Source organism: Prionailurus bengalensis, chromosome E1, assembly GCF_016509475.1.
Source record: "Prionailurus bengalensis isolate Pbe53 chromosome E1, Fcat_Pben_1.1_paternal_pri, whole genome shotgun sequence".
NCBI classification, from domain to species: domain Eukaryota; kingdom Metazoa; phylum Chordata; class Mammalia; order Carnivora; family Felidae; genus Prionailurus; species Prionailurus bengalensis.
This window is the reverse complement of record NC_057347.1, coordinates 3,062,592-3,075,288: the sequence shown is the minus strand read 5'-3', so window position 1 is coordinate 3,075,288 and position 12,697 is coordinate 3,062,592. Positions and strand designations below refer to the sequence as shown.

Genomic DNA, 12,697 nt, shown 5'->3' with positions numbered 1-12,697 from the left:
GCAAAGAGCTAATTAAGCAGGCAGACCTTCCTGTGGACCTAGTGCCAAGACAGAGCAGTCCCAGCCCAAGAGGAAAAAATAAAGTCTGCAACTCTTGGCCCCGCCTCCTGGCTGAAGTCCTAGGAAATACACTGAGTCACCTCATGGCAGGCCAAGGCCCTACAGAAAATGTTGGCGTCATCTTGCAGGCCACCATCCCATCCTACCCAGTCTGGATCCTGCACCGGTGTTTGTCAGGACTCGTGCCTGGGCCCCATCTTAACGAATGGGCTTTGCCTGGCCGGGCTCTCGGTAATATCAAAGCCCTTTACTGATCTCCTTCCTCTGTGCTGTTGAGCTTTCTCTCAGGTAGCGGTCAACGACCTTTGCCCCACTCCCTGCTTCCAGTATGCCCATCTAGAGAAAATAAAGAAGCGACGACCGAAAGCAGCCTCTAAAAGCAAACGAAGTTACAAAATCAGCTCTGTGAAGGTAAAAAAGATGAGCGAAGTTGTTCCAGTCTCTACCTTCATCAACTATCAAGTAGGGGGATGCTGAAGCATGGGTCCCCGTACAAGGTCCCTCTGGGATCGAGCTAAAGGGGTCAATATCACAGTCCTTGAGAGGCTGCACAAACACCCCCACCTTCCCTGCCACCCACACACTCAGAGACTCGGGAAACAGAGGCTGATTTCCACTGCGGGGTAGTGGGGGTTGACCAGTTGCCTCAGGAGAGGTTTAGGACACAGATGTCAACTCCAGCTAATGAGAGTGCTGGACTCCAGCCACATCACACACAAAGGTGACACGGTGCACACAGGCCTGCCTTGAAAACTCTGAGAAGATGGGGTATATGCAGCCCTTTGTTGAATCAGGTGAGCGGACACCTCAAAATCAAAGGTTTGATTCAGGTGAATCCCTCCATATTTTTGTGGCCGGTATTTTCCGTACCCAGGCTGGGCAAGGGACTCCCGATGGCTAGCTGGTTACTAACAGCCTGCTGGACACATCCACCAGATGTCCCACCACCTCCTCTACCTCCTGCCTACACCCCCAAAACACATCCTCCTTTGGCCCCAGCTGAAATTTTCAAAATGAGTTTCAGGTTGCTGCCAATGACATCCTCACTTTCCTGGTTACTAAGATACAAAGGCCTCATCAAATCACCCTTAATTATCCCCTTCCCCGGCCTCCGTTTTACTCTCGAGGGCACCAAACCCAAAAGACTCCCTCAAATCCATTTTCCCACTATTTTCTCCCTGGATCTCCCCAGTGCAGAGTCTCCTGTGTCTCTGCCCCCTCCCTTCCCAGACTTCTCTCCCTTGAATTTCATCTTGTTCCAGCCCATCAGAATCATCTTTCTAAAATCTCTCCGTGTACAGAGCACCACTGCCTCCAAAGCTTGTTTCAGCATCCTGTTGCCTTTGTGGTCAAGTACAAAGCCTAGCATTCAAGGCCTTCCCAAAGCAACTCCAACCCACTTCTGTCGACTTCCTACAGTTCACCTAGACCCTCCACTATGTCCCCCAAACAGCTCCCTGCCTCTCTGAGCCTTTTTTTTTTTAATGTTTATTTATTTTGAGAGAGAGAGAGAGAGAGAGAGAGAGAGAGAGAGAGACAAGCAGAGGGAGGAGAGAGAATCCCAAACAGGCTCCACACTATCAGCACAGAGTGTGACACGGGGCTTGATCCCACAAACCGCGACTCCATGACCCGAGCCGAAATCAAGAGTCAGATGCTCAACTGACTGAGGCACCCAGGCACCCCTCTCTGGGCTTTTATTGACTCCCACTGTCCTGCATGTGACTGATGCTCTCTAGACTTGGCCAGCCCACCTTCCTCTCTGCCTTTGGAAGTCTCATTCATATGCCACCTCCTCCAAGAAGCCTTCCCTGAATACCTAAAGCCCCAAAATGAATGCTCCTTCCTCTGAGTTCAAGTAAAACCTCACATAGTTCGCAGGGGACTTACTGAACACAGCTTTTTGGTCATAGAGGTGTCTGAGCTCCCCACAAAAGAACCAAAGCTCACCGACCACAGCGACAATATTGATTGTCCTACTATCCCCCAGCAACAGGCATTTAGCAAACACTCAATTCAATGTGCTTTAATTAAAAGTGAAAGAATGAATCAATAGTTTGGTGGCTATAACTCCAAATGCAAGACCGACAGCACATTCTGGAAAATGCCCCAAATTCTGAGAAGAAAATACATTATACAAAGCTTCACTAGTATAAAAGGCTCAACTTAGGTGATGTCAGGTTACAAAGGAATTGGACTCCAAGTCGTGGGCAATTATGATTTTTCTGTAGCCCAAACCTTCTTTTTAACTTTTTAATGTTTATTTATATTTGAGAGAGAGAGAGACACACACACACACACACACACACACACACACAAACACAGAGCATGAGCAGGGGAGGGGCAGAGAGAGAGAGGGAGACACAGAATCAGAAGCAGGCTCCAGGCTCTGAGCTGTCAGCACAGAGCCCGACGCGGGGCTCAAACTCAGAAATGGCGAGATCATGACCTGAGCCAAAGTGGGAGGCTTAACCGACTGAGCCCCCCACATGCCCCTGTAGCCCAAATCTTAAACCCAGCCTATAGTACCTACAATCCCCTTAATATGGTTATTAAGAATAACCATAATAATAATAGGGGATTTTATTTAAAAATTATACTCTTGGATACTCAAGGTGAGGAGTAGCTTTCTAGAAGGTGGCAAGTCTTTCATTCATCAGCTCTGAGTGTAGTGCTTGCTCTGTTCTAGGCCTTGGGGATTCAAACACATCACTCTAAAAAGCAACCCCACCCCCACCCCCACGGAGTTTCTATTCTAATGGGGAAGACAGACAATAAGCAAGCAGACAAATTTATTTCTGTCAGATCACAACAGGTGCTATGAAGAAACATACCCAGGGTGGGAGGCAGCGGCTGGTCCCTGAGTGAATATAGGGTTTGATGTCACAGGATTGATTGCCTTCCTCCATAAAATTGTCAAGGCCCTTAAGATAAAGGGCTGCTATGGGGCGCCTGGGTGGCGCAGTCGGTTAAGCGTCCGACTTCAGCCAGGTCACGATCTCGAGGTCCTTGAGTTCGAGCCCCGCGTCGGGCTCTGGGCTGATGGCTCGGAGCCTGAAGCCTGTTTCCGACTCTGTGTCTCCCTCTCTCTCTGCCCTCCCCCGTTCATGCTCTGTCTCTCTCTCTGTCCCAAAAATAAATTTTAAAAACGTTGAAAAAAAAATTTAAAAAAAAATGCTCCCTTCTGGTTGATCCTTGACCCTGGAGCCCGAACGGCCGAGCCCAAGGTAATCCTGCACCACCTTGAAGACAAGAGGAAATTCCTTTGTTGCCTTTCTTGCATCCTCAGTAGCTTCTAGAACAAACAGTGCTCGCCAACCACACAAAGCCACTGGGCCTTCCAAACCTCAGCTCTGCTGTCTGAATCTCTGTCCCCTAAATTCCAAACTCCAGGCGTCTGTGAGTCCACGGAAAGACAGGGATTGGGTATGATGACTTTGCTTTGGTTGAGGTTCCAAACTCCCTTGCTGCTCCTTCCCTTTCCACTGTGTCTAAGAATGCCGCCTGCTTCCGGCCGGAGGACCACATGTCTCCAGGGCCCCCCACCCTCCGCAGGCCTCCGGGCTGGCTTGCTAAGAAGTGGCCCCGTGCAGGTGAGAAAGAGGACAATTCAGGTTGAGGTTGAAACAGGCCTTCCTGTCAGAGTGCAGCTCTGGTGCCTGGAGGGAAAGGGCCCTCGTCCTTACCCGGAGTGGGGTAAACTGAGGCTTGAAGAGTCTTTGCTTAGCCTCCCTCCCCCTCCCCCCCACCATTAATGGAACCTGATATCCTGCCACACTCCCATGAATCTCTTGAACTGCCCCCATTTCTTCCCCAGCAACCTACCTGAACGGCGGACTTCCTCCCATTCTGGAACCATCTAGAGCCTCCTGGTTTTCCTGGCTTCAGAGCCTCCCCCTGCCATCCAAGCCTCTGTCTTCACTGTCAGCCCCGGCTCCCACCCAGCCCTTTGTGTCACTGCCCACACCCCAGAGCGCCAGCTGCCTACACAGAGGATGATACCACACTCTTAATTGCTAGCTTGGGTAACACCTGGCAACCCCAAGGGCTGTTGACATCACACCTACATAAACAGTGTGACTGTCCCCAGACAGAAGCAATACCTGCTCACATACCTTTACAGAGGCAAAGTGGCGCTGGTTTTGCTCACTCCCAAACCATTCTAATGAAACGACGGGACTTTAAGGAAATGGGAGTGTTTCTTACCAACCTGTGCTGATTGTACCAGCCGATTTCAGCCAAAACCCATTCCCAGGGAAGCCAGTGAGTCAAAGTTACCCAGACGGGACGGACTGGCCGTTCAATAAATACTTACCGAGTGCCTGTCCTGTTCTGGGCTCCAGGAATAGAGCAGGTGGTGAAACAAGCTTACAGAAAAGAAAGGAAACAGAAAAGAAACATTAGCATGTCGGGGTAGTGAAAGCTACTGAGAAGAAACGAATAGGCTAGAACTTTTCAGTGTTTTTATATTTAGGGTGGCATGTAGGGCGACACCTGGCACGGAGCAGGCACTTAACATTTGCTGAATGGAGAAATAACCTTGCAACGAATGTTCTTAAGTTCTAACATATTTTCATTGCTCTCTGCTGCTGAGCACTTCCCCTTTTTTCTTCCTTTGTGTCAAAGCAGTCTTACCATTTAGAACTCCGATAAAGAACTCTACCATAAAAAAAAAAAACAGTAACAAGAAGCAGTTGACAAAATTTAAAAATTCAGGCAGCTAACACACATATCGTATTTCCACCTTGCTCCTAATCAAACACATTCCAAGTAGAACAGCATGTGTGCAAGCAGGGGAGGGGCAGAGAGAGCAGGGGACAGGGGATCCACAGAGGGCTCTGTGCTGACAGCCCCAAGCGGGGCTCACCAACTGTGAGATCATGACCTGAGCTGAAGTCGGACACTTAACGGACTGAACCACCCAGACACTTTTCGGTACTTTGTAACCAAAAGTAATTAAATGTATATTTTTTATTTAAAAAAAAAAAAAACCGCATCCAAACTCAAAGCAAGATCATTTGCTCGAAATTCCTTGCAAATGATTTTCTTAAGTCTGTGGCTTTTAGGACCTTTTTATTTTTTATTTTATTTTTTTTTTAAGTTTTATTTATTTCTGAGAGAGATACAGAGTGTGAGCAGGGGAGGAGCAGAGAGAGAGGGAGACACGGAATCCGAAGCAGGCTCCAGGCCCTGAGCTGTCAGCACAGAACCCGATGCGGGGCTCGAACTCACGAACCGTGAGATCATGACCTGAGCTGAAGTCGGTCTCTCAACCAACTGAGCCACCCAGGCGCCCCTTTTAGGACCTTTTTAAACTCCAGCCTTGAAGCCAAGCCACTCTCTCAGATACAAGAGTCAACGTGGACACGCTGGAGTAAGTTTCGACAAGAAGGCTCCCGCTTGCGTGGCACAGATCACAAGAATTAATTTCTTCTGCTAGGGCTCCCTAATTAGCCCCGTCTGATGGGGTTCCCTCCCGTAAACATAAGTTCTGCAGAAGTCTAGTTTCTACCCTACAATCTTTTCTTTAACAAAATTTTTTAATGTTTATTTATTTTTGAGAAAGAAAGAGACAGAGCATGAGCAGGGGAGGGGCGGAGAGAGAGGGAGACACAGAATCCCAAGCAGGCTCCAGGCTCTGAGATGTCAGCTCAGAGCCTGATGCAGGGCTTGAACCCACCAACCACGAGATCATGGCCTGAGCCAAAGTGAGATGCTTAACCCACCGAGCTCCCCAGGCGCCCCTCAACCCTACAATCTTTTCAACTTCGTATCTTCTAAACACCTGTTAACTGACAACGTAATGATATTTGGGATTTTGAATGGTAGAACTATCTTGGAGGTCAACTATCGCTAACTTGGAATATCAGGATTGCTTTTCTGCAGCTCACGTATCTGGAGGCCACTGTCTCAATAAAGGGGAACAATACCCTGACCGTTGACGCTTATACCCTAACCTGAGTCCATGGGACCTCGGAGGACATTTCACACTAGCCTTTGTCGATTCCTACTCAGTATAATACGGGAACAGGTCCCCATGTCCACTTTGAAAATTACAAAAGGGGGTTTTGTGGGTTTTGAGGCCCTGTGACAGCAAGAGGCCCAGACAAATGCAAAAGGTGGTCAAAGGGTGGCAAGACCCACCCCCCACCCCCAGCCAGAGGGGAGGCCCCGCCCCTCCTCAGGGCTCCCCACCCTGGTGTGAGAGCCCAGTCAGCCTCTGCCTGGAGCCCTTCCCAACCACCGCCTTAGGAATTCAGGAACGTATTCCTCTTGGCCAAATCAGCCCCATCACATTTGATTTTGCTCATTACTTCCCTTCTCGGAGCCTCAGTTTCTTCCTCTAAAACGAGCAGGTTAAACCCGATGATACTCGCTGTCAGTGCCTGAGAGTCAGGGTGGAGGTCCCAAGCACCCTCTCTGGGGGACCTGAGGTCTCTGCCTCTCCTTGGCCAGTCTGCCCTACAGTCATTCCTAGGTCAGTGGGGGCAGGTCGTATTCTTGTCACGCTCCTTTGCGATGCCCTGGGGAGTCCCTGAACTTGCCGAGAGAACTATCTAAAGTCTGGTGTTTTCGTCTCCTGTGGCCGCTGCCACTAACTACCACAAGCCTTCCGTGGCTTAAAACAACACAAGCGCGTGTGCTCTCCTACAGTTCTTGCCCAAAATGGGACCTACAGGAGGCAATCAACGTGTCAACGTGTCGGCAGGGGCTGGTTCCTGCTGGAGGCTCCAGGGGAGCATGGGTTCTGGCCACTCCCAGCTTCTAGAGACCTCAGGGCTTCTGAGCTCTTGACTGTCTCCTCCAGCAGCTGTTTCTGGGGTCACATTGTCTGATTTTGCCACACACACACACACACACACACACACACACACACACACGGCTTGCTCTCCTGAGGACTCTTTCGATTCCGTGTGACCCGCCCAGATATCCCAGAATAATCTCCCCTTTTCAAAAGCCTTACCCACATCTGCAAGGTCCTCTTTGCCCTAGAAGGTAACACAGTCACGGGCTCTGGAGGTTAAGGATGTGGACAGCTTTGGGGCACTGTTTTTCTAGCTGCCACAAACCATGTTCTCTGACTTCGGCTCAGGTCATGATCTCACGGTTCGTGAGTTCGAGCCCCGCGTCGGGCTCTGTGCTGACAGCTCAGAGCCTGGAGCCTGCTTCGGATTCTGTGTCTCCCTCTCCCTCTCTGCCCCTCCCCTGCTTGTGCTCTCTCTCTCTCTCTTTCTCTCTCTCCCTCAAAAATAAACATTAAAAAAATTAAAAATAAAAAAATAAGATAAAATACCAAGTGTCTGTGTCTGTACCATATAACATCACTTTGCAGGCCACCAGTCATACAAAGCCCATCCGTTGGGGGACAAAAATAGAATCCGGCCTACTGGCTTTACAGAAGAGGGTGATTTGTCCAAGAGCGCACAGCAGCAAAGAGAAAAATTTCAGCAACACCCACAACCTCTCTCCCCCGTCTCCGTGCTCATTAATCACAACTTGAAAGCATGTCAACGTTTTCTGAATAGCACTCCCACATTGGTGATTCATATCGTCTAATACTCAGGTCCCCTTCGGTTACACTCCTGGGTATTTTATATTTAGAAAGTGGAGCGTCCTATGGCTTCCCCTGTCGACCAACATTCCTGGCATCCTATTCATCTGTGTTAAACAGCTGCGTGTTAACTTGGTGCACATTTGGACAGCACCCAAGCGCCGAGGAAGAATGAGCTGAAAACGGAGGTCGGTGGCCAGTGGTGACCTTGGACTGCGCTCCCTGGAGTCTGTCCCAGCTGCAGGCTGGACCTCAAAAACCACTTTAGAGAAGACAGCATTGCTTTCCATATGCACGGCGTGGGATGATATAATTACTCTCACATAACAATCGGCGTGCCAGAAGCAATAAAAATAGCTTTCATTTATTGGATACTCGGTATGGGACAGGCCCTGTGATAAGTACCCGCCAAACATCCATTCACAGCAGCTCTGTGAAGTAGCTCTTAGTGTCCCCACTTTACAGATGAGAAAACCAAGTCTCAGAGAAGTTAAGCAACTTGTCCGGATCACCGGGCAGGCATGACAAAGTCTGTATTCATAGAGGCTCTGAAGACACGAGAGAACGAAGAAATCCACCTGAGATGAGGAGGGAGAGTGGAGAACCAAAAAGGCTGGGCAAGCGGCCCGAGGACACACAGCTAACAGGATTCAGGATTCCTCAACGCCCAGACCAGTTCATTCCTTCCGATTTTCTCTCTTAAGCTACTATTTCTTGGATGATTTCTTCAGACACCTGCCTGCTCTGCTTCCGTGTTCTCATCACTCACAAACATCAGTCCTCCCTGGTGCTTTTGTCCCTCTATCATCTTCCCTCGAGTTGAAAGCTGTGGAGAAATCTAATGAGAACCACAAAGTGACCCTTTAGCTCTTCCTCTGACCCATGGAAAGAAAAAAAAAAAAAAAGATAGAAAGTGCTAGAAAATCTCTTGGAGTCTGTATTCACTGATTTGGAATTAGTAATTATTTAACCAGAAAAGGATTAAACTTTACCTTTCTTCTCTCCTCCCAAAAAAAACAGATTGCTGAGCAGATAACACAGTAGGAACACGGTTAAATGGGGTCATGATCAAAAGGGAAGCCTGTTAATGAAAATTTTAACCCAAAAGAACCTAAATGCCCATCAGTAGGGTATGATCATATATCCACACAATGGGCACCTGGAAGGCTCAGTCAGTTGAGTGTCCAACTCTTGATTTAGGCTCAGGTCATGATCCTAGTGTCGTGGGATCAAGCCCTGCATCGGGCCCCACGCTGAGCATGGAACCTGCTTAGGATTCCCTCTCTCTCTCCCCCACTCAACACGCACTCTCTCTCTAAAATAAAATAAAATATGGGGCGCCTGGGTGGCTCAGTCGGTTGGGCGGCCGACTTCGGCTCAGGTCATGATCTCACGGTCCGTGAGTTCGAGCCCTGCGTCGGGCTCTGTGCTGACAGCTCGGAGCTTGGAGCCTGTTTCAGATTCTGTGTCTCCCTCTCTCTGACCCTCCCCTGTTCATGTTCTGTCTCTCTCTGTCTCAAAAATAAATAAACGTTAAAAAAAATTTTTTTAATAAAATAAAATAAAATAAAATAAAATAAAATTCCTCCCAAATAAAATAAAAATATATCCACACAATGGAGTATCATGTTACCACTAACGATGACGTCATAGAACAACGTATCATAATATGAGGACAAATCAGGATTAGTAAGTCAAAAGCATGACTACAAATTAAGATGACTCTGTTTTTATTTTTGTAAGTACATGGCTATAGAAAAATTGATTTATATTTTCTTTTTTGTGCATACCTGTATTTTCCAAATTTTCTACAGCAAATACAGATTACTTTCTTAATCCAAGGAAGGGAAAAATATCATTAAAAATTAGAATAACAATGAGATATAACTTTCTGCTAATCAGATTAGAAAACTGTAAAAGAAATGATAATGTGGGAGCCCGGATGGCTCAGTCTGTTAAGCATCCAACTTCGGCTCGGGTCATGATCTCACAGTTTGTGGGTTCGAGCCCCGTGTCAGGTTCTGTGCTGACAGCTCAGAGCCCGGAGCCTGCTTCGGATTCTGTGTCTCCCTCTCTCTCTGCCCCTCCCCAACTTGTACTCGCTCACTCTCTCAAAAATAAAATCAACTTTTAAAAAATGTTTAAAGAAATAATAATAGGATAAAATAAATGATAATACTCAGTGCTGCTAACAGTATGAGAAAGCCAGGGTGCCTGAGTGGCTCAGTCAGTTGAGTGTCCAGCTCTTGATTTCAGCTCAGGTCATGATCCCAGTGTCGTGGGATCAAGCCCCACATGGGGCTAAGATTCTTTCTCTCTGTCTCCCTCTTCCCCTCACCCCCACTCATGTGTGCTGTCTCTCAAATAAAAAACAAAAAAAGTATGAGAAAGCCAATGCTCTTGTACAACACTGGTCAGAGTGCAAATATCACTATCACAGTTACCAGGATGGACTGAATACTTGTATCTTTACTTCCTCTTGAAACACCACAACAAAGACAGGACAAGAGTTCTAAAAGGCAGAAATCCACCAGGACAGCAGGACAGTGCACAGAAGAGAAGACAACGGTGGACACAAGATGTTACCAGAATCTGGGGAGATGGAAGGGAGATTGGTGAGTGGTAGCTGTTGGAGTGGATCAGAGAAGTCTGGAAACTGAATGCCAACCAGAAGCAAGCAGTGTTGTGCCTCTGTCCTACCGACAGGCTCAAGAATTGGAGGCGACAGCTTATGTCAGAAGGTGGTGTGGGGTGGGGCTAAAAACAGGAAGATCTGTTGAAAGTATAGCGTGTTTACAAAACACTCAGAGGCTGATTTCACAGCCCAGGCAATTGATAAGCCAAGGTATTTATCTTTCCCACCCTAGCAGGAGGAGGACATTTATTCTCTGGAGAAACTAAACCAGAGAAGCTCCAGACCAGAGGGCAAGGCTTAGTCACCATACCACAAAGAGAAGGGAGATAGAGGGAGGGCAGATCCTTCAAAGGCTGCATATTGAATGATGAGATCCCAGCTTCCTTCCCCTGACAGCCCCCCAAGAACGCCTACAGCCTAGCTTGTATCCTCCAGGCAGGAGATCAGAGACTCTCTCTCAACAGAACCCAACTGGCTCCAGAGAGGTCTCCCAACCACAGCACCTGGTCTGCCCACCAGATTGCCTCAGGGAGAGGCCCAACAGCCAACAGGATCCTCCACCCAATCCCTCCCCCCACACCCACACGGAGCCTCCAATCAGCTTCTAGTTCCTTGATCATAAAAATGAACATTTAGCAAGGAACCCACAAACATTTGAAAAAGCCTCCAATATAAAAGATAGAACAAAATCACACAAAGGAAACAGGAGTACTAGATACAATGGAGGGAGCAGAGATAAAACAGAAAAAGAAAATTTATCCTTACCTTTAATGTTTATTTATTTTTGAGAGAGAGAGAGAGAGAGGCAGAGAGAGAGAGAGGGAGAGACAGAATCCAAAGCAGGTTCCAGGCTCTGAGCTGTCAGCACAGAGCCCAATGTGGGGCTTGAACCCACCAACTGTGAGATCATGACCTGAGCCAAAGTTGGATGCTTAACTGATGGAGACACCCCAGAACCCCAAAAAAGAAAGACTTTAATATCTTCAGAGAAATAAAGATATCATCACATCCATAAAACAAGAACGTGGTGCTACAAAAAAGGAGCAAGACAAGAACCTTTTTTTGTTTAAATGAGGGTTGAAATTAAAATATGCAGTTAAAAAAAAGATGGCAACAGAGATGATCTGATGTGTCTGTTCCTAATGAGAAAATATAAAGCCCTGTTGGAGGGGAATCAGGGATACATATGTAAAAACTAAGAAAACAAAAAACTGAAGCAACCGTCAACTCCAGGGGGGAGAAATTAAACAAAAGGAAGGAAATAGTAACAATAAACTAGATAGCTCTGAGAACAATACTTACATAGTTATGGCATAACATACTTCTATAATGTAAACTGAACACTGATTTAACCAAAATTTGTGATATAACCATACCAGGAAGATGTGGGAGCAATGATATAGATAGGGTGATGTATCCTTACCTTTCGTAATAAGTAAATAAATAATGACTACAGTAGAAAAAAAGAACAGCCATACAACCACTTTAGAAACAACAAAAATAATTGCTAGTGTTTCTGTCTGGTAGGGAGAACTTGGAAGTGGGAAGATGAGACAGGGAAACGCTATTTTTTTTTTTATTGTGCGGCTTTAATAAAAAAATTTTAAATAAATACAAAGTATGACATTTATTAGAGGAATTTGGATGAATGAATTAAGACTATAAATATATGCATAACCTTTCATCCAGCAGTCAATTTGTAAGAATTTATACTAAGGAAATAATAGGGCTAATATGCAAAGAGGTATGTTCAATGGTGGTTACTGGAGAATTGTTTCTTCTTATACCAATAAATAGGAAATAGCCTAAACATCCATTGGTAGAGACTGAGTTAATAAATTATGGTATGTCCACACACTGGAATACTACACAGCTGTTAAGAAAGACAAGCTAGAGGGGCACCCGGGTGGCTCAGGTGGTTGTGTCTGACTCCTGATTTCGGCTCAGGTCATGGGTGCCTGGGATAGAGCCACGCATCAGTCTCTGTGCTGACAGCACAGAACCTACTTGGGATTCTCTCTCTCCCTCATTATCTGCCCCTCCCCACCTACACACTCTGTCTTACTCGTTCAAAATAATTAAATAAACATTAAAAAAAGACAGACAAGATAGATATTTACAAACTAACGTGAGGGGTACCTGGGTGGCTCAGTCGGTTGAGCATCCGAATTTGGCTCAAGTCATGATCTCGTGGTTTGTGGTTCGAGCCCAGCATCAGGCTCTGTGCTGACAGCTCAGAGCCTGGAGCCTGTTTCAGATTCTATGTCTCCCAATCCCTCTCTGCCCCTCCCTGACTCTAGTGCTCTGTCTCCCTCTGTCTTTCAAAACTAAATAAATGTTAAAAAAAAAAAATTTTTTTTAAACTAACATGAGATGATACTCAAGTGATATTATTAAAGGAGAAAAGGTTAAAGGACAGTAAATAGAGTTGGACATAAGAAATATTTATT

The 12,697-nt window shown here is 46.6% G+C and overlaps 1 protein-coding gene across 3 annotated transcripts in view; it reads right to left on the bottom strand.

Annotated features, from left to right (window-relative positions):
- NDEL1 (nudE neurodevelopment protein 1 like 1) overlaps nucleotides 1-12,697 on the bottom strand; it is a 100,559-nt gene that overhangs the window by 77,064 nt on the left and 10,798 nt on the right. For 2 of the 3 annotated variants that reach the window (XM_043583093.1, XM_043583094.1), the window contains exon 2: nucleotides 4,376-4,427. The gene's annotated coding sequence lies outside the window, so the exon portion shown is untranslated. Of the gene's footprint in view, nucleotides 1-3,885; nucleotides 4,004-4,375; nucleotides 4,428-12,697 lie in introns of those variants that run through there. The other variant, XM_043583091.1, reaches the window with a different exon arrangement.